Below are 22,444 nucleotides of genomic sequence, written 5' to 3'. Positions count from 1 at the left end.
AATATTTAGACAGCTATTGTGTTCCCCTCTAAGTTGTCTCATCTCTAGACTAAACATCCCTCATTCCTTCAGCTGATCCTCACATGGCATGAACTTGAAGACCTTCATCATTCTTGGATTCCCAACTCAGAGCTCATCTACCAGGCCACCCTGCCTCAATGTTAAAGCTGGGGGTAATTGTAGTATATTTATTATTGGTTGCCAACCCTCTAGTGAGGAGCTTCTCCACATTTATCTAAGCTTGTCCTGGAATGTCAAAAATCTGTCTCAATTTGTTCTTTGAAAACTTTTCAGGTTGGTAGGCCCTGTCACATTATTTCCATGACAAAATATTAGAGTAGAATATTCTTGGGGTGAAAGAGAACACTGTCTTTAATTCACACAAAGGTATATTGGATCTTTTGTTCTGAGTGAATTGAAATAATGACAAAAACTCATATTGACACAGTGTTTTAAGGTTTTCAAGGATTTTTCTTGACAAAAATCTGTTGAGATAGTCAATACAACTATGACTATCATGATTATTCATGTAAGGAAAGAATCTTGGATCTTGAGTCATGGGTCCTAGGTTCTCTGCCATTTAATATTTGTGTGATGTTGAGCAATTTACTTACCTCCTATGGGCCACTCTAAAATGAGAGGGTCAGGTGAAGTAGCCTCTAAGGTCCATTTCCAGCTTGAAATCTCTGTGCAATTCTGGGATACCATGAAACTGAGGCTTAGGATGTTTAAATAGCTGACCATGGTCACATAGCTGGTGGGTGTCAGAACTAAGTATGGAACACATATCTCTTAGAGCATTGAGAGACTGGAGGTGATAGGGGAGGCCAGAGCACCATGGAAATTGAAGACAGCAAGCACTAAAAGAGAAACTTCACAATTTTACTGAGTATATTTCTTTTTCCCAGACCATTATAATCTCAAATATCCCTTCTCTTTCCCTTTTGGTGATTTCCCTAACAGATAGCAGATACTTAAACCTGTCATCAGACATATTCTGTCATTCCTTCCCTAATCCTAATTTCTATCTCTTTTTAAAGAATGAAAAATATTTTTGGTCTACTCCATTACAAAATTAGATTAACACTCTTATATTCCGGGCTTCTTAATGAGCACAACAGGTCATCTGTGTGGCATGAGTTAGGGACCCAAGGAAAGATACTATGAATAACAAACAAACGTCTATACCTGATTTTACTGATACTTAGAACTCCAAAGTCCCCAATAGTGGTAGCAATGGGTGCTTGCAGGTTGACCTCTGTAAATTGGGAACTAATTGTAATAATAATGATGCTGTTGTGGTGTATGTAGCCAAATATGCCCTAGGAGGAGTCCTTCCCCCCCTTTTTTTTTGCTTTTTTGGAGGGCAGTTGGGGTTAAGTGACTTGCCCAAGGTCACACGGCTAGTTTTTTGTGTATGTTAAGTGTCTGAGGCCAGATTTGAACTCAGGTCCTCCTGATTTCAGGGCCGGTGCTCTATTCACTTTGCCACCTAGCTACCCCGCCCTTTCCCCTTTTAAGTCTCCTAGATAAAGCATAAAATCCCTCTTTCAGATCTCGGAGGACATCCTTCATCTTACAGAGGAGGAAACTGAGGCTGAGGGAGGTAAAGTGATTTTGCCAAAGCTCAAGCAGGTAGTATCTAAGGCAGGATTTGAACTCAGGTTCCTCTGATTTCAGAGTCAGGGTTCTTTCCATTCTATCATGCTACTAGATTATCCCCTAAGAGTTAAGCATTTTCTAGACATTTGAGTATGATTAAAGAAAGGTCAAAGGGCTTACTAGAACCAATGCACCAGTGCCTCTTTGGGACTACAAATAACCATTTTGCAGGTTTTCCAACATTCTCCAAATGGAAGTAAATCTGCCTATCATTCTTGCAGTTGCAGCAACCACACTATCAGCACCTGCATTATCACTGACATTTAGCAAAGCAGAAGCTCGATAAATATTTGTAGACTTGAATGGAGTTTACATATGGCCTAACATCTTCCCTTTAAAGAGTTCCCAGTGTTTTGTAATATATTAGCTTGTTCACCCTGTAAAGTAGGCAGGCCTATATTTTTAGAAAATATCTATCAATGAGCAAATATTTTAAGCTAGTAAATTAGTTGGATTTTTATACATCTGAGATGAGTCAAACACGGGAGGCTTAGCATTGTGGGCAGAGTGGATGGTGCCTACTTTTAACAATCAATCATGGTGTGCCAAGTATTGCTACAGTGTTTGACATGGTATTACATTCCTTTCTGGGATGTTCCCATGCATGTACAACTGACTAGACTAGGCTCCATCAGGACACTGAGTTCTAAATGGGAAGTAGTTGGGCAACTGGTTCCTCTATGTCACTAGCACTCTGCATAGGAGAGTGCAGGGTTTCTTAGGGGTATCGATTGATGAAGGTGATGTAACTTCATTCTCACATTGGCCAGTGGAAGAGTGATATCCACTGAATTGACCTTATTGAGAACAAGGAAGGCAACAAGACATTCCATTATAATTCTTCTTTATAACTTGACTAAAGTTTAATGTGAAGGTATTTGTATAACCTCTATCAGATTGTATGCTACCATGGGGTGGGAGGGGCAAGGAGAGGGAAGGGGAGAAAATTTGGAACTCAAGGGATTGTGGAAATGAATGTTGTAAAGATGAATGTTGTATAGAAGGTTCTCCACATTTGGAACATCCCAGATGTTTTATCAATTTAGGGGGGAAAGTCTATTCTGCATTAATGGAAATGATGTTTAGTAATCTATGTAACAGGTCTTACATATCAATCATAATATTACTAGTAATAATTAATATTAAATAGTACTTTAAGGTTTGCAAAGCACTTTACAAATGTAAACTCATTTGATCCTTACAACACCCTGTGAGGTAGGAGCTATTATCTTTCCCTTGTTACACATAAGGAAACTTAGCTAAGAGAGATTAAGCTACTTGTCCATAACCACATAGCTTCGAAGTGGCTGGGTCAGAATTTGAACTCAGATCTTCATGACCTCGGGTCTTAGCATTATATCTACTATGCTACCTAGAGATACTGAACTTCTAAATAGTCACAGGAATGATTAAATAAATTTGTTTTTGAGTTTGAGGTGCCTAAGGGATGTCCACTTTAAGGAGAGAGACAGAGACAGAGAGTGTGTAGGGCTAGATATACAAATCTGGGAATCATCTGCATAGACATATGAGGGAGCTGATGAGATCATCAAGTGAGATAATATAGAGGGAAAAGAGAAGCCGGAATGGCACCTTAGGGTACACTCATATTAGTGGGCAAGACATGGATGAAGATGTAGCAAAACAGACTAAGAAAGAATGGTCAGACAGATAAGGAGAGAAGCAGGAGAGAACAAGGTCACATAAACCTGAAGAGGAAAAAGCGTCTAGGAGGAGATCAACAGTGTTGAATACAACATAGACGTTGAGAAGGACGAGGATTGAAAAAAAGGCCATTAGATTTGTCATCAACTAACTTTGGAGAGAACAGTTTCAGTTGAGTGATGAGGTGGGAAGTCAAATTGCAAAAGATTTAGAAGAGAGGAAAGGAGAGGAAGTGAAGGTGCCCGCTGTAGATGACTCTCTCAAGGACTTTATCCAAGAATGTGAGGAGAGCTATATTAAAGTGACTAGTGGGGATGATAAACTCAAGTGAAGGTTTTTAAAGGATGGGAGAGATAAGGGTATTTGTAGGCAGCAGGAAAGGAGTTAGTAGATAGGGTAAGATTGAAGATTAGAGAAAATGGGGGTGATCATGGGTTCAGTCTGCTGGAGAAGACTGGGGGGATGTTGAAGAGATAATGACAGACTCTTAAAGTATTTGACATTATGAATAAAAAAAGAAAAAGGTGAAAAGGTATGTTTAAAGAAATGTGAATGTTACTCAGGAGATCACATAAGCACAGGTGACATTCTTATGATTCAACAGAGGAAAAAGGACAAGAAGCAGTTAGGAAAAAATGTACCAAATTAAAGAAGCACAGATAAAATAATTCCAACTTTAAAGTATTAAGTATGGCAGAGGCTTTGACTACTATGTTAATTTCTTCTCAGCTAAAAATGTTCACTCATAGTAGGTGCCTAATAAATGTTTGTCTCAGAGCATTTAAATGAAATAAATCTACTGGGGGATTTTCCTTCCACCAGAACATAGCTCTGATTTTATCAATAAACTCAATGGGAAAATAGGATTTGCTTTACAGCCAACATTGCTGAAATGCATTAGTTTCCAAAAGTGAGACAGTGCCTGTGGCATGTACAGTGTATCTCCAAAGTCTGAGACATTTGTAATCTTATACAAAAGCATGATATCTTACATCTAATAACATCATTTTAATTTTATAAGGTATCTTCTTTTTGATCTTAGAGGTAATCTTGTTAAATTTTTTCATTTTACAAGTCAGGACACTGAGGTCCTGAGAAATTTCAGTGGCTTGCCTAAGGTGACACAGGCAGGAATTAGGAGAGGTGAGATTCAAACCCAAATACTCTGACTTCAAATCTTCCTTCCACCACTCCAGAATGCCTTCTTATAAACATCTTCATTAGAACATCTGTGTTGTATTAATCGGCCTGAATGTACCATCCTATATCATATACTGGAAAGAACATTGTCAGTTCCATACACTGAATAGTGGTTCAATCTGTCCCCTCATTCTACATTGATATTATTTAGTGAAGGTAAAGCTTTCCTAACAAGCACGTTGGCAGACAAAGGACTGTTAAAGAGTTTGCTTTTTGGCTGTAAGAGAAACCATCTTGCATAACTGGAAAATCAACAACTCCATCAAACAACCCTTTTTGGTACCTAGTGGCTGTGGACAGTTAGGAGGCTGTATTATTAGAATGTCAGAATTGGATTAGTCCACTAGAAATTGAATGGAAAAAATGAATCTCAGCATTAGTACTGCACTAGTCTGCCATTCTCATCTGCTGCTGTCACATAACTCTCTAGGCAAGTCATAATTCTAAAGAAAGATGGACTGTTGTAGTCCATCCCCCATCCCACCAAATGAGAGACAAAATCTCACAGCAGTAAGTGATTCTAATGTCACAAATCCTCATAAAACAAAGGCAAAGGACAATATTGAATGCACTTAGAGACCTGTAACAAGAGAGGTTTGATCTATAATCCTGAATTAGAATTAAAATGTGACTATTTTGGGAGAAAGGCCAACCTGGATGAGTGAAATGTCTAAATTATAGAATATTATAGAGTGATTTTTTTTAAAAAAAATCCAAACTTATTACTTTCAAGTATAGACATTAGCACAAGCTGATGGTAAAGTGTTGCCAAGTGGAGATCCTGCCAAATATACCTTAATGAATAAGGATAATTTGTAAATGACACATTAATTATTTGTTTGTAAAAGGAAGATGCTAAGTATTCAAAATATTTTATCTCAGGTAAGCAAAAATCCCCTTTCTACAATCTTCATTTAAAAAAAGACTCATTTGCAATGAATTTGCTTAGTAAACCTATTTTTTGCAGAAAATTTGGTACTGCTTTAAAAAATAGAGAGACAGATCGATTAGTGAAACAGATTAAGTATACAACACATAGAAGCTAACAAATTCAGTAACATAATGTTTGATGAATCCAAAGAACTCATTTACCAGGGGAAGGATACATTATTGGACAAAAACTGCTGGGGAAAATTAGATAGTAGTCTGTTAGAAATTATGTTTAGACAAATACATTATATTGTAAACTAAGATAAGCTCCAAAATGATCCATGACTTAGATTTAAAAAAAGTTAAATCATAAACAGTTTAGAGGAACAGGGAAGAAATTACCTTTTGGAGCTATGGATAGGGTAGAGTTTATAACTACACCAAGTGATAAAGAGGACCACACGAGTTAAACTAACAATTTATTTACGTGAAATTTCAAAAGTTTTTGAACAAACAAATCTAAGGTAGCAAAAGTAAGAAGGGGAACTGGGGAAAATTTTTGGTAATTAATTTTTTTTAATGAAAATTTTTTGGTAATGAATAAAGGTCTCATTTCATATATGTGTGTATATATACACACATTCATATATATATGAAAACATGCATACATATGGAACTGATTCAAACTTACAGAACTAAGAACCATTCCCCAGTAGATAAATGACTAAAGGATATGAAAAAGTTTTCAAAGGAAGAAATTCAAGCTATCAACAATTATATGAAAAAGAAAACTATAAATTAGTCACTTTAAGGTTTCATATCACACATATCTCAGACAAAGATGATAAAAAAGGAAAACGACAAATGTTAGAGCAGCTGTGGGAAAACAGACACAGTGGTGTATTGTTGATGGAGCTGTGAATTGGTCCAGCCATTCTGGAAAGCAATTAGGAATTATGCCCCATAAGTTATTACATTATGCATATTGATTGACCCAGCTATACTATTAGCAGTCCTATACCCCAAAGAAATCAAAGAAAGATCAAAAAGATCTCTTTGTACCAAAATATTTGTAACAGCTCTTTTTGTGGAAGTCCCAGAAACTAAGACACCATCCTCCTATTGGGTAATGGCTAAGCCAAATGCAGAATATGGATGTAATCAAATAGTATTGTGCCATAAAAAATTATGAAATGGACAGTTTCAGAGGAGGGTGGGCAGACTTTGATGAGCTGATGCAAAGTGAGCAGAACTAGGAGAACAATAATAACAACATTATAGAGAAAAATAACTTTGAAAGACTTTAGAACCCTAATCAACACAATGAAAAACCATGAATACAAAAGAATGAAGATAAAATAAGTCACTTATCTCCTAAAAGAGAAGGGATAAATTTCAAGTCCAGAGACACAGCTAATGTTGGGATTTGTGTTGCCAGACTCGTGTGTGTGTGTGTGTGTGTGTGTGTGAATGAGTGTGTGTATCTTGAGGGATTTGTTTGGGGTTGGGTTTTTTTTTAATTTACTCATTGGGGAGGACCAGGGGATGACATGGCAAGAGTAGGGGGAAGAAAATAAATGGTTAAAAAATACTTGTTACTTGAAAAATAAAAAAAAAAAATTAAAGTTCTAACTTCCCAGGAAGGGAGTGGGAGCAAGCTTCTGGGAAAGGGAAAACCACATCCCTAAGGGATAAGTGATCTAAAAGAAAGATGGTTTAAAAAAAAGAAAGAAAGGTAATTCAGTGCAGCATAATAGAAAGGATCCTGAGAAGAGAGCTAGCTTCTAGTCTGAGTTCTGCCAGCTATTAGCTGTGTGTTCTTGGATAAATCACATTATTGCTACTTTGTTTTCTTTGTCTGCAAGATAAAGAGGATAGAAGATTATTTGAATGATCACAAAATCTGAATCATCCACATTGATATACTTTTACTGTACAACAGTTTAAAAATACGTTAATGAACAGTCTAAGGGAATAAGCTGAACTAAAAGGTAATGAAAAGACCAAGTCGAACTAAAAGGGAATAAAAGGGGAAGCAATCGAAGGTTCATTCATTTGGATTTGTTGTTGCCCAACACAGTAGAAAGATGCTGATTATTAGAACTGATTTATTTAATGCTCCTCGAAGTGTCCTCTTCCTAGTGTGGCTGGGTCAGTGGCATGTGACAACTCAGCATGGCGAGGGTGATGACAACTGTTCCGGAATGCTAGCCCTCTGCACCATAGACCCCTTTCTTGGAGCAAGCTGGAATGAGCAGCGACTAAAATAAACAAACACACCCAGAGGTCCCGTGTCAACGGCTCACTGGTGTCCAGCTGAATATAGAATTACCGTGGGCCAGCAAGCTGGAATAATTGCTGCAAACTCTTAATTGCTAAAAATCAAATAACTGAAATCAAATGAGCAATGAATATTTACTGCCTTCTGTGTAGCCAGATGAAAGACAAAAAAAAGTCATTGTTTCTACTTCCAATGTGCTTATTTACTTCAAAAATCTCTAACTTAGGGAAAGCAGTGTGGTATAATAGCACTGGCTCTGGAGTTCAGTCCTGGGTTCAGATCACACCTCTGACACCATCTGTGTGACCTTATTCAAGTTACTTAACCCTTCTAGTCTCTTGTTTTCTCCTCCATAAAGTGAAGGGGTGTGTATAGGGACGAGATGACTTCTGAAGTCCCTTCCAGTTCTAAATCTGTGATCCTGTTGTTTTGGTGGCATGGAAATTCCCTTCATCATCTCAGATCACAGCTCTTAGTCGACAGTCTTCGTGAATTTCTATGGATAAAACAAAAATTTACCCTGTATTTTGGTAATGAGCCTCTCTGTTCTTAGGTGGACTGTCAGCCAATAGTCAAGAATATAATTGGTGGGTCTGGACTTGAAATCTTTCCAGTTTGACCAGACTTAACAGGGAGTATACACTGCTGGCATGACCATTGAGATCTAAGGGTCATTGTCATGCCAGATTGGCATTCATATTTTAATTTGCTCCATCCTTTGATGGATCTGTGGTTTCATTATTGTAGTATGTGTGCCTTCTAAGGACATCGATGTCAACTCATACCTCTGACATTCTTGTCCTGTTCTTCCATACAGTATCTACCCATTCTGCTGGAGGTCTCACCTTGTTGAACTATTTTAATATTTTGTCATATCCAGTACAATATTTAGGCTGTTCCTTACTTTTGCCGAAAAAAGGAGCTATCTCCCTTTCCAGCTAATCAATCAATAAGTATTTATTAAGCCCCTACTATGCCAGGTACTGTGGACTCAAATACAATAAATGAGAGATCACTGCTTGCAAAGAATTTATGACAGAATCCGAATCCAAAATGGTATTGACAAGCTAGAACATTGGGCCAAATCTAATTTGATGCATTGTAATAGGGATAAATGTAGAGACTCACAATTTGGGTCCAAAAAATCAGCTTCATGAGAAGAAGATGGGGGTGGAGGTGATGTGTGTGTATGTGTATGTGTGTGTATGTGTGTGTGAGTGTGTGTGGGTATGTGTGGTATGTGATAGCTTTCTTCAAGAATCTGAAAGATTGTGGAAGAGGTAATACACTTATTCTGCCCCAGAGGATAGGACCAGGAAAAATGGTTGGAAGTAGCAAACCAGCAGATTCGAGCTTATTGTAAGGTAAAAATGATTATAGTTATCCAAAAGTAGAAAGGGGTGCCTTGGGATGGAGTAGGCTCCCCCAGCCCATCACTAAAGGCCTTCAAGCACTAGGTAGGTATGTTATAGAAGAGATTTTTATTCAGGTATGGGTTTGATTAAATGGTCTTTGAGGTATCTTCCAACTCTTACATCTGTGATTCTGGAATGTCCTTTGTATTTCTTCTCCTGTGTAAATCACTGCTTATAATATGCTGAATTACAATACTTTTTCTTTGACATGGAAGCTCTGGATTTTGGCTATGATTTTTCTGAGAATTTTCATATTGTTTCTTTCTTGAGTGGATTTTTTTCTATTTTCGCTTTGTCCTCTGGTTTTTAGGAGATTTGGGAAGTTTTCTTTAAAAAAAATATGGACTTCCAATGATTCTGAAATTATTTCTCCTTGATCTGTTTTCAAGATAAGTTGGTTTTTTAAAATATGAGATATCTTGAATTTTCTTCTATTTCTTCAACCTTTTGACTTTTTAAAAATATTTCTTATTATCTCAAAGAGTCATTAATTTCTGTTTGGTCCATTCTAGTTCTCAAGGAGTTTGTTACATCAGTACAATTTTGTACCCCTTGTGCCAAGCTGTTAATTCTCTTTCCAAGTCTTTCCTCCACATCTCTCATTTGCTTTAAAATTCTCTCCTCTATTGCTCTCATTTCATTTTTAAACATTTTTTAAAACTCACTTAAGAAGTAATTTATCATTTCTTATAGGAATTCTAATTGATCCTGTGGGCAAGCTATATATTTCTTTGAGGCTTTTCTTCAAGATATTTTAGAGTTGTTCTACTCTTTGAGGTTTGTATTTTTGGCATCTCTGACCTCATAAAAACTCTTTCTTTTTTCCTCTCTTCTTTTAGTCATTGTTACAGCAATTCTGCTCTAGTCAGCCCAGTGTTTTGATGTAGTTGGGAACTCTGGGCACTGTCAGTATTCCTGGTCCTTCCAGGATACCTCCTCAACCTCTGTTCTTGGTGACCTCACATGTTTGCTCATGGCTCTGGGTATTAAATCCATATACCTGATCCCTCTTGGAGACCCTGTGCTGCTGGCCTTAGTCAGTGGCTGAGTTTAATATCAGCTCTAGGTATACTTAAGCTGCTAGCATGGGGTTCTGGATGCTGAGTCCCCAATCTTGGCCTCTCTGGGAGACTCTGGACAGCCTGGCCTGGTGGAACATAGAATCAATTCCTATCTCTCACCAAGGCCACCTCCTACAAAACCTGTTCTGATATCTTTAGTAATTAGTACTCTATTTGTCTTGAAATTCTTTGTATTACTTTGTATATATTTTATATTTTCTTATTTGTGTACCTATGATATGCTCTCAGTAGAATGTAAGCTCCTTGAAGGCAAGAGATGTTTTGTTTTTGTCTTTGTATTCTTAGTGGCCAGTATAATGTGTCAGTCAAGAATAAATTAGAAACTTAAAAAGGTGTTTAGAAATAATTTTTTTTTAAGTCAGACAAAACGGAGAGCCCGAAAAAAATGGGCTGGTTTTCTCTGAGTCTCTATATGTCTTACATTATAGAGAGTTCAAACAAGGGTACAAGCTGAGTGGCTTGCCTGAGTGGCAGTATCCAAAATGGGTGGTTTCCAGAGTTGCTTGAGAAGTATATCAACAAGTAAGTCTAAATTCAGTAAAAGTTGATAGAACCCAAAACACAAGCTTTTGGGTTTAAATTAAAACAATTTAGATAAATAAATAAATAAATAAAATTTTATTATTATATTTATTATAATAATGGTATTTTAATTTTCTTAATTATATTATTATATAATATAATTAATATATAGTTATAATTATTAATTAATAAAAATTAATTTTAATTAAAAATAAATAAAACAAATTAGATTAAAACAATATTGATAAATAATAAAGTCTTTTCCCTACAAATGCCTGGCACATTGTGGATAGTTTATAGGTGTTTATTGTTAAAATGAAAATTGGAAAAGGACCACTAATTTCCAGCCCTTTCACTCCCTCATTCAAGGACTGTTTGGTTCCTAATCATTACTATATTTTCTTGAGGGTCAGAATGATGGTCTCACACACATACACACACACACACATACACACACATGAAAAAACAGAAAAGAATATCAATGAAACATTTAAAAATACACATAAGGGAACAAAGGAAGGTCAGCAGAGGTCACAGGCAAGCAGGATAGTTTTGTTACTCACATTAAATCTAATTTATACTTTAAAAAACTATACATAGGGGCAACTAGGTGGCACAGTGAATAGAGCACCAGCCCTGAAGTCAGAAGGACCTGAGTTTTAAATCTAGCCTCAGACACTTAACACTTACTAGATGTGTGACCTTGGGCAAGTCACTTAATCCCAATTGCCCTGCCTTCCCCTTCAAAAATATAAACAACAACAAAAAACTATACATAACAGAAGGTCAAAGTTTCTTATGTAATTAATCCTCTTTTCTGTTCTTTGTTGAAATGTTCACGTTTGTTAGTTTATGATTAAAAAGAAAATTAAAAATATGATTAAGTATGAGAGCTTCTTTTTATGCTATTGTCTCCTATTTCTTTTCTTTTTATTATTAATATTATGTTATTTATTTTTAGTTTTCAACATTCACTTCCAAGAGCTTCTTATAAGCAGAAGCATATGCCTTAGAGTTCTTTAATGCCTTGCCTATTGGACAGCTTTGTGTTAGACATATAGTAGGTACTCAGTGCTTACTGTTTGAAAAATAAATGCTATTCCATGGAACCCAGATGTTATTAAATGCTTACTCTGGCAAGAATAGCTAAAATATAACATTCAGGTTTACAAAGAACTTTATAAATATCCCATTTTATTCTCACAACAACCCAGGAAGGTAGATACATTTTAGAGATGAGGAAACAGACAGACAGAGGTTAAAGTGACTTGCCCAGAGTCGCACAGCTAGAAAGCATCTGAGACTCTAGGTCTTCAGATTCCAGGGCCATCACTCTATATACTGTGCCATACTTATATTAGTTGAATTAAAATTAGAGTCATTCTCCTTTTTGTCTACTTGGAAGAAAACTTTAGTTTCTTTTGTCTTTGATATATATGAGGATTTGACACTGCAACATTTTATTGTCTCTTGGGCACTGAGGGGAAAAAAATCAGATTCCACAAAACAGAATGAGTGAGGCTTTGCTGACTGGAAAATTCATGTGTGGTCATGAAAGGTAATTTTCCTCTTTCTTCCTCAAATTACTGATTATGAGGACAGCATCACTTTCTGTCAGCAAAATTTAGGCTATTTTCACAGTGTTGGGGAAATGTTCTGTGAAGGCTGGTTGAGTCAGAGCCAAAATGTTCTCAGAACATCCCATCACATGTAGTGGTCTTCTATACATTAAAAAGAAGGATCAGCCCCTCAAGTGTCCTTTCTAGGCCCAACCCCTTTCAGTTCCTTCACCTCAGAACATTCAAGCCTCTATATCTCTTGTCCCTTTAAAACCTACTTTTGGGGAAGACTTTGACACCAGTTATTTAAACCTTAATTCAAATCAAACATTTATTAAGCGCCTTGGAATGTCAAGGAATCGTCTATGAACTTAAGTCATTTATTACCTCTCTCAGGGGTGTTTGCATTTTAAACTTAATCTCTGCATGGAGAAACTTTTAATTTTTCCCTGGAGAAATTTTGGCCCTGGGGGCCCTCTCTCTTTATTGGTCACTGTCTCTCCTAGGTCACTATTTTCAGAAAAGCTCCCCTTGCTGCTCCCCTTTTTTTCTGCTTCATCTCCTCTTCTTCTTCCCCCTCCCACTCTTTTTCCTCCCCTCATCTCGTCAGTGATAGAACCATAAACTATGATCAAATCAATTCTGCCATTGTTTCTGAATGGAGAGTTGTCAATCCCCACTTACCGTACTCCCCAACTTAATTGCCCTGCTCATCATTCTATTAACTTTCTGGACTCAAGTGCCCCTCTGTGGACATCACTCCTTTTTGCATGTTATATTCTCCATTACAATATAAGATACTTCATAGTATTTTATATTGCTTTTTATATTCGTTATATTGCTTCTTATATTTGTTATATTGCTTCTTTTATTGCTTTATATATTGCTTTTTGTATTTGTATTCCTTAGTCCTTAGCACAGGGATTGGTAAAGAGTAAGCATTTAAAAGATACTCTTTCATTCATTCATTCTTCCCAACAGATGAAAGATGTTTCCTGTTCAGGGACTCTCAAACAGTATTGAATAGGTGGGAGAAAATTTGTTTTCTCTTTTTCTGGGTGGGAGTTTCAAGAGGCTAGAAATCATGCTGAAGGAGAAGCAGGAATTGGTTCAACCTTTTTGGAAAGGACTTTGTACAGTAGGAACTAAGTAAAGGTTTGAACAGTGGTCCCATCACTGGACTGGTAGTATAGTGCTAAACTTGGAGACAAGAAAGACCTTGGCTGCAATCTTGCCCCTGATTGCCCCTAGCTGTGTGATTTGAGGCAAGTCACTTTTCTCCCCCTCTCTCCCAAGTCAATCCCCATCTGGTTTTCCTCATCTGTAGACTGGGGACATAAAACTTGTAGTACCTATCTCACGGGGTTGTTGAGAGAATCAAAGGAGTCAATTTGTGCAAAATGCTTTGTAAAACTTAGAGTGCTAGATAAGTATTAGCTATTATTATTATATTATACTTTAAGTTATATTTACCTTACTAAAAGACCTATCTGTACCAGAGACCTATCTCAACCAAAATATTCCTAGCAGCACTATTTTATTATGTTGTTGATTTTAATGTTTTTATTGATGCCATCTGTTTCTGACATCATCATAATTATCCAAAGTGTAGGTCTTCTTTCCCCCCTCTGAGAGCCATCCCATATAACAAATATTTTTTTGAGAGGGGGAAAGATGAACACAACTAATCAATATATTGAAAAATCCCCAAAACAGGTACAATGTGTAATGTCTGTGGACCTCCCACCTCCTAGAAGTGGTGAGTTGCTGGGGTGTGGGAGAGGGGAGCTGAGGAAGTTCAGTGAGGAATTGGTTCATGGTTTGGTTTGTTTTTTTCAGCCTTCTTTTGGATTCCAGGTGTCCTAAATCATTGAAACAACTGAAGTTTCTTTATCTATGGCGCATGATTTCTGTTTTGGAGAGGTCTGAGAGGCTGAGGGTATCATGTCTTGTCTACCATCTTGTTTATCACTTCAGAGCACTATTTTCAATCATCATAAATTGGAACAAATCAGGTGTCCAGGGACTGGAAATGGCTGAACAAATTATGGTATTTGGATGCAATGGATTCTTATTGTGCAATAAAAAACAACAAATGTGAAGAATTCAAAGAAATATGTAAATACTTATATGAAGTGACAGAGTGCTGAAAGCAGAACCAAAAGGATAATATATACACTGTCTATGAATATGTAAATAAAGAAAACAATAACAGCAGCAAATCCATGTTAAATATACAGAAAAGATGTTCTGAAGAGGTCATGGAAATGAACAGATGTCTGTGTTGCTAACTATTAAAATCAGTGTACATGTTTTTTTTTCCTGGCAATTGATAAATAACAGTTTATTGTTTCATGAAGGATCATTTACATTTTTAATTTTTGTATTTCTTTTTTTCTCATTTACATATCTGAATACTTGCACTTATCAATGGAACTGTAAAATAAAATGTGCTTTGAAAGACAAGGTAGACCAATGGATAGGGCCATCATCATTTTAGTTGTATATATCTGATCTAGTTTCGGCTGGACTCAGGCCAGTGCCCTGATAGTTCAGGTTCTATATTGTAACAAAATTATCTACAGTTGTAGTTCATGCAATAGTTAACGAAAAGGGATTTACTTAGCCATAGCAGAAGAAGCATGTTCCATAAGGATAGGCATTGAGGACAGTTCAATGGAGCTTTTCCTAAAAGGATCTTAATTCAGCTGCATGAAGTTTGCTTGAGTTGCCCATTGTGACCCACCATTGAGTTACAGCATTGGCAGGTCCTTCAGGCTGTTTTCTACTCAGGAAATCAGAAAGTAAAGTCAACAGCCTGAACCTTTATTTAGTCCCGCAGCCAACAAAGTCTCAAAGATGGGCTCATCTTTTTAAGGAAAAGCTAACCTAACTTGCATGAGAATAGGGATGAGGATATCGCTCCTGCCACAATACCACTGAGGTCAACCATGACTCTTTATTCTTACATCTCTCTTCCCCATTCAACTAATTCTCCAGTCTTTTAGATTCTAGCTCTTCAACATCTCAAGTGTCTATTGCTTTCCCTCCATTTCATTAACTTAGTTTAGGCTCTTCTGACTTCTTCCTTGGACTTCTGTTGAAATAGCTTCCTAAGAGTTCACCTGGTCTCGGATATCCAAAGCGATATTCCTAAAGCATAGGTCTGACCATTGCTATTCTCTTCCTCAAGAAACTCCCGTGGCTTTCTGTTACCTGTGGGAATCCAATACAACAGTGGATTATGTATTTAGAACCCTTGACAACCTGGCTCCAACCTACTTTTACAGCCTAATTACACACTACCCCCCTTCACATAGTCTTTGGTCTAGACAAAGCAGACTTGTTGTTATTAATTACATACAACATTCCATCTCCTGTCTCTGTGCCTTTTCATACACTGTCTCACATGCCTGGAACATAGTCCTTTCTCACCTTTTCCTGTTAGAATTCATAGTTTTCTTCAAAGCTCAGCTCAAATACCATTTCCCATACAAGGTCTTTCTGGATACTCCCTCCCTGCAAATGCTAGTGTTCCCCCATTACCTTTTGTTTACTTTATATGTGCTTATTATGTGACTCCCCTAATACAGTGTAAGCTCTTTGAGGGTTGGGGCTATTTCATTTATATTTTTGTATCCCCAGGACCTAGCATGGTGCCTGATACATAGTAGGTACTCAATAAGCATTTGTTGATTGATGGAGTGCTGGACTTGAAGTCCAGAAGACCTGGATCTGACACAAGTTAGATATATGACCTTCAACAAATCACCTAATTTTTCAATTCCCTAAGCTTCTAAATTGTGGAATAATAACCTATCTGCATTGGCAAAGGGACATTTTCCCTGGAACTCCCTAGACATCAGTGGCTGGGGAGGAGGGTGGAAATGTTTTGTAGCACATGCCTTACAGGTAAGGAAAAGAAAACCCCAGGGATATTGTAGGGATCAAATGAGAGAATCCATGTGAAAGAGTTTTGTATACTTTAGAGTGCTATATAAATATCACTTATTGGTTTTTAAAATTATATCAGTCTCATAAGGTTGGTTTTTCACAGCCTTCATTTTCCTGAAGACCATAGAACCATAGTATCTTTCAGATGTCAGAGATTATCCATCTAACATTGCTCATTTTATATAGGCAACTAGCATTTATTAAATGCTTAATTATTTTCCAGGCACTATGCTAAGTGCTGAGGAAACAAAAAAGAAAAAAAGACTGTTTCTGCCCTCAAAGGGCTCACATTCTAATGGAGAAAACATCATGCACATAACTATGCACATAACATCCAAGATGTAGCATATAAATGGGACATAGTCACCATTGGAAGGTACTGGGAGTATAGTGGGAAGGAAGTTGAAATCATAGTTCTAGAGTTGGAAGGGTTCTCAGAAGACATCTAGTTCAATCCTCTCATTTTGCAGAAGAAAAGATTCACAGATGAGGAAACTGGTACCTCAGAGTAACTGCAGTTACAAGATGACCACAAATAAGAACTCTTTTACCAAAGATTATACCCATGTTAAAAAAGGAGGAAGAGGAGAAGGAGGAAGAGGAAAAGAAGTTAGAATTGATGGGGATTCTGCATAACCCAGAGGAGATTTATTTAAAATCATACTTCAGATACTAGGGCTTTCCTTCCAAGACCAAAACAGATGCCAAAACACAAACCAATTTTGTCAGCCTATTCAGGAAGAAGAAAAGAAATGGAAAATCCCTTTACCCTGTTTAAGATTAGCTGTTCACACAAGGAGTCCCATTATAGCAAGTTTGTCTTCTCTGATTTTTCCATCTTTAAAAAGTAATGGTTACCTCCTCTTCCTCCTCGTTCTCTTCCTCCACCTCCTCTTTCTTCTCCTCCTCTTCCTCACCATCACCACCATCATCTTCCTCCTCCTCCTCCTCCTGCTCCTGCTCCTACTGCTGCTGCTTCTCCCTCTGTTCCCTTGGAGCGGACCATCCTGGTGCCTCTTTTGTGAAGCTGTGGCTGAGGAGACCCCCGGACTTGCCATGGCTGACGAAAAGCCAAAAGAAGGAGTCAAGACTGAAAACAACGACCACATTAATTTGAAGGTGGAAGGACAAGATGGTTCAGTGGTGCAATTTAAGATTAAGAGGCACATACCACTTAGTAAACTAATGAAAGCCTATCGTGAACGACAGGGTTTGTCAATGAGGCAGATCAGATTCCAATTTGATGGGCAACCAATCAATGAAGCAGACACACCTGCATAGTTGGAAATGGAGGATGAAGATACAATCGATGTATTCCAGCAGCAGACAGGAGGCGATTACTTAAAAGAGAATCTACAGCTCTACTCCAGAACTGTGCTCCCAAGGAAAACAATACATTCACTATTAGAAAACCAAGATTTGGTTCACGCACATCCTGACTACTGCAGTATAGTTTTCTCTCTTCTTTGATTCCCTTCCCCATTCCTTTATTGTACATAAAGTAACTGGTGTATGTGCACAGGCATAATGTGTATTTTTTTTTTTTAACCAAATGGCCGATGGTTGGTTTGATCAACATCAAATGGAGATGGGGAGGGGAAAAAACAAACTGGTTCTGTGAAAATATCCCTTTTCTCCATTAGTGGCATGCTCATTCAACTTTTATTTTTATATTCTAGTAAGTTATTTTGCTCTCACTGTTTAACAGCAACAACAAAAAAATCCTTGCATACCTTGTTTGATTGGATAATTTTAATGTTTTTCTTTTATCATTGTAAATCCAAGGACTATTTTATAACTTTTTTGTACGTAGCTGTTACATGTAGGGCAATCTCTGTCTCTCAGTAGGGATAAATTACTATAAAGAAGTTGATCCTAGATAGTTTTCCCTTCAAGTCAAACATCTTGTTGTTTAAATAAATTTTTTGTTTAAAATTTAAAAAAAAGTAATGGTGAGGAGGAGAGAGTGTAATGGGAATGCAAATTTGGAAGATCTTCCCTGCCCCTAGGCTAAAGTGCACCTGAAGCCTGGGGTGGGAGGCTTGTTTTTCAGTAGATACTTTTGGATTGGCCAGTGGGTCCAAGAGGTTGTTACATTCTCTGAGCCAGGAGAAGGCTATATAAGCCCTGATGTGAGGCTTTGTTTTTGGGCTCACTTTTTGAGGTGTTCTGTGATTTTATATGGGTTTTGGGAAGCCGTTTTCCAGAAGACCCCCCCCCCTTTGAAAAACCCAGATGTTGAAACCCAGATGTTGACTGGGTATGGATGTAATGGTTGGACAATTTGGAAATCTGTCTACTTGATCTGTTTCTGTCATGATAATTCTGTCTGTGTATTCTGAAGTTCGGGGTGCTGACCTTTTTCCCCTGAACTAGATAAACGATATATGTTTGACTGATTAAACTTAACCCATTTTGAGTTGCTTTCCTTTAACAAAGCAGATCCAAGAACCTGTGGTGGCAGCAAACCCTGAGGACACTTGGGGTACTTGCTGCTACAGAGAGGGAGGGAGAGAAATTGCAACTGAAAATAAAAATTAAAAAGAAAAGAAAAAAAAAAGATGAGCTACTCATAAAAGGGGTTCCACTCTATGAAAAGTTTATCTTCTCTGTCTTTTCCATTAGAAAAATCTCTCTTTTTGTCACATGCCAAGCTTCCTATGACATCTCCCTACCATAGTATTCTATCTAGGCTTTTTTTTCTTCTGTCTGCTATACTTCACAATCTGAATCTAAAATTTGTTAGTTTCATGACCTGGGCAAATCACTTAACCTTTCTAAGATTCTAGTTTCTTCATCTGTAAAATGAGAATAATTGGTTGGATACAATTGAGATAAAGCATGTAAAGTGGTTTGCAAACCTTAATTCACTATACATTTCCATTATTTGTTATTTTTATTCCTATTATAATTATTATTGTTAGTCTTAAAATCAAGAGGACCTGAGTTCAAGTCTCACCTCTGACACAAGTGCTATGAGACACTGGGCAAGTCTTTTAAAGTGGATGAAGAAGATCTATTAGATGGACAGCTTGTAGAGACTGTCAAATTCCAGTATGTCTATCTGGAATAAACAAGTACAAATGAACAATGATTTGAGCTCAGAGTTGAACAGCAGGAGAAGATAGGGCTGGTTTGTTTTGTTCATGAGAATAAACCTTAAAATCTGAAAGAATTTTAGAAAGAAATTTATTAGGTTGTTTTGGGGTAAGGGTGGGGGGGGAGAGGGGAAAGAGAAAGAGAAGGGAGAAGGGGAGGGAAAAAAGGAGAACTTGAGTGAGGCTATACATCTCAAACTGCCCTTCTCTTAGAGACTACCTACTGGGGGGGGGGGAGGGGGGGGGGGGGGTGAGGGAGAGAGAGGGGGTGGGAGGGGGGAGGGAGGGAGAGAGCACATGCTCCAGAAAGAGGTTGTGACTCCCTCCCCAAATCTTTGTGAGGTTACATCATAGAGTTCAGATCAAGGGTGTAACGACATTTGTGTGATTGGCCTCATGTAGGCAGTAGGTAGTCTCTAAGAGAAGGGCAGTTTGAGATGTATAGCAGAAGGTAAGTGAGTCTGTTTTGCAGAACCCAAAACATAAGCTTTGGGTGAACCGAAAATAAGACCTGAGAGAACCCAAAACAAGCACTGAGTGAGATCTGAGCATTCTCTATAACCATCTATCTTCCCTGGAGCATCTCTGAGGTCAGTCTGACCTCTACAATAAGCTTTTTTGGGTTAGACAGTTTTCCAGCCACATAAAGCTAGGTTCAAACAATTTTAATAAGTGATCAACAAAAATCCACATTTGCCTTCAGGTAATTAATGCTCCTTTAACGACCCCTTACTTCCCATGAAAGAAAAGGCCAATCTTTTTAATTGCACCATTCTCCTGATATTACTAAGTGGCAGTAAGACATGGACTATAATAGGCTTGAAGAATTATAAATGAATGTTAAACGGAGGGCAAGGGGAGGGGGAAACATGGTGGGCAATAACAGGCTGCAACATATAAGCAATGAGGAACTCTGAAAAACAGGAATAAAGGATGTCATCAAGGAACTTCATTATAGAAAGAGAAGACATTGGTCACATGGCAAGGACTATGGATGATAGGCAGACAGCTGGAGCATTCCACTCACATCTTCATGGGAAATTAAATCAAGTTTCTAGCATATTGGGTGAAGTCCCTTTGGTACTGATGGAGGACATAGACAAAAATCACAAAAGGTAGATCACAATCTCTAACATTGGCGCGAACTTCCAAATGGCTGGGACCATAGCTTTTGAGTAATTGGGTAATATCAACTGGGCCCTCACTGCTGCACAGTAATTATTTTGCTTTTCCCTGCATGATGTTCTACTACACTCTTCTCAGTTTCTTTTTCTTTCTCCTCAAACCCTTTACACTTCCTTATCCTTCCTCCTTCTCAGCTGATGACTTTGTCTCCTCTTTTACTTAAAAAAAAGCATCTATGACAAGTTCCCTTTTCTCATTCATTCTGAATTGCTAATTAATTTATACAGTAAGGGAATGGGACAATAAAAGTGTCCCTCTGGGTCAAGTGGGGAACAGGAGTTCCCAGTTCTTTGAATACTGGTTGGGAAAAACCATGATGGCAGCAAGTGGGGAGAAATGCTTCAATCATACTTTAATAAGGCACAGAGAGTACAGGGACAAATGACTGGGGTGGAGTGCAGAGGCAGCTGGCATGCGGATAATGATGGGGTGGCAGGAGAAGTCAGGCAGTATGAGGAAGAGAATGGGGAAGGGGAGGGTCACTCCAACCACAGATTGGAGTTGGGAGCACTTGAGCAACATATACCTTTAGGAGATGGAAGAGTGCTCAGGGGGCAGGAATTTGGGGGGTCTCATTTTTACCAGGTTTTGTTGGGGGAAAGACTAATCTCATCTGTGCCACCTTGGGGTTAGTTCATTAACATATCCATGTCATCTCAAAGTTATCAGCAACATTTGGTGTTCGGCTGATCTTATTTCAAATATCTGGATCTTTTCAAATATTTGGATCTCATCTGAGGCTTATAGACTTTGGGCAGTTAACATAACCAAAGAATCCTTACCATAAGGCCTGGCTGGCTTCCCCTGATTCAACACACAGTCTCAGGATATGACTTTTAGCTAATTTATGGAGAGATTGCAAATAACCTTTATGCTCCCTTTATAGGACAGTCTATAAATGACTTCCGGGTTCCCTACTGCAATCTTAGTTCCTGCTATTGTTACTTTATACTGACTCCTTATAAACTTACTACACTTACTAGATAGGGTAGTGGTGGCTGAATGGATCAGAACAAAATACAGTTTTAACATATACTCCACACCTCAAGTTTCTTTTCATTATCCCATATTCTCTCCTTTGTTTCTATTTATTGAGGCACTATCTCTATGTGAAGTTTTCTTTAAAAAAATAACAACAGCCACAGTAATTTGGGTGCCATGAGGTCATAATGCGAGGTAGCTGTTTGGGGCTAATGACATGGCATGCCATCTGTGAAAATCAAGGTCCTTTTCAAGCCATTCTCCAGGTAACAAGATTTGTTTCATTTAGAACAGACCTAGATTCATGTAAATCTTGCATCAGAGGCTTTCATGACATGAAGGACCCATGCACACTTTGGAAGATCTTTTTTCACTCTCTTGGTTCACTGTTCCCAATCAGAAAAAACCCACATTCTTAGTAATCCTCAGTGTTCCTTATTCAGTTGTGTCCAACTCTTTGTGACCCCATTTGGGGTTTTCTTGGCAAAGAACCACTGGAATGGTTTATCATTTCCTTCACCAGCTCATTTTACAGATGAGGAAACTAAGGCAAAGAGGGTTAAGTGACTTGCCCAGGTTTACACAGCTAGCATCTGAGGCCAGATTTGAACTCAAGAAGATGAGTCTTCTGGACTTCTGGCCAGCACTCTATCTACTGTGCCATGGGGCTGCCCCAATCCTTAGTGTACTGAGGTGAAGCTCTTGCTTTCAGTTTCAGAGTATGTGATATTATAGTTTTATTAAAAGGAAAAAAAATTTTTTTTAAAACCCAAATCCTCAATTGAACAACGATTAGCCCTAAAGATGTGCCTGGCTCTCCAGCATCACTTAGAACCTCAGGCATGAGGACTTTTCTGGTTGGGACCCTGCTGCCTGATTTCTGTCTGGGCTGGTGAATGACACTTCTCCTTCTTTTTCTAATTTCCAGTCATTGTAGTTCATTAGAGTCACAGAGGCAGAAATAAAAGTG

General features: G+C 37.9%; 1 pseudogene; it reads left to right on the top strand.

Annotated features, from left to right (window-relative positions):
* The first annotated feature begins 17,266 nt into the window (after positions 1-17,266).
* Positions 17,267-18,324, top strand: LOC138150411 (small ubiquitin-related modifier 2 pseudogene; annotated as a pseudogene).
* Positions 18,325-22,444: the final 4,120 nt, after the last annotated feature.

This window comes from Petaurus breviceps, unplaced genomic scaffold (assembly GCF_028583685.1).
Source record: "Petaurus breviceps papuanus isolate PSGF00001 unplaced genomic scaffold, PetGlider_PUasm1.0 140, whole genome shotgun sequence".
Classification (NCBI taxonomy): domain Eukaryota; kingdom Metazoa; phylum Chordata; class Mammalia; order Diprotodontia; family Petauridae; genus Petaurus; species Petaurus breviceps.
Note: the sequence above shows the minus strand (reverse complement) of the source record. Positions and strands in the feature narration are given on the sequence as shown.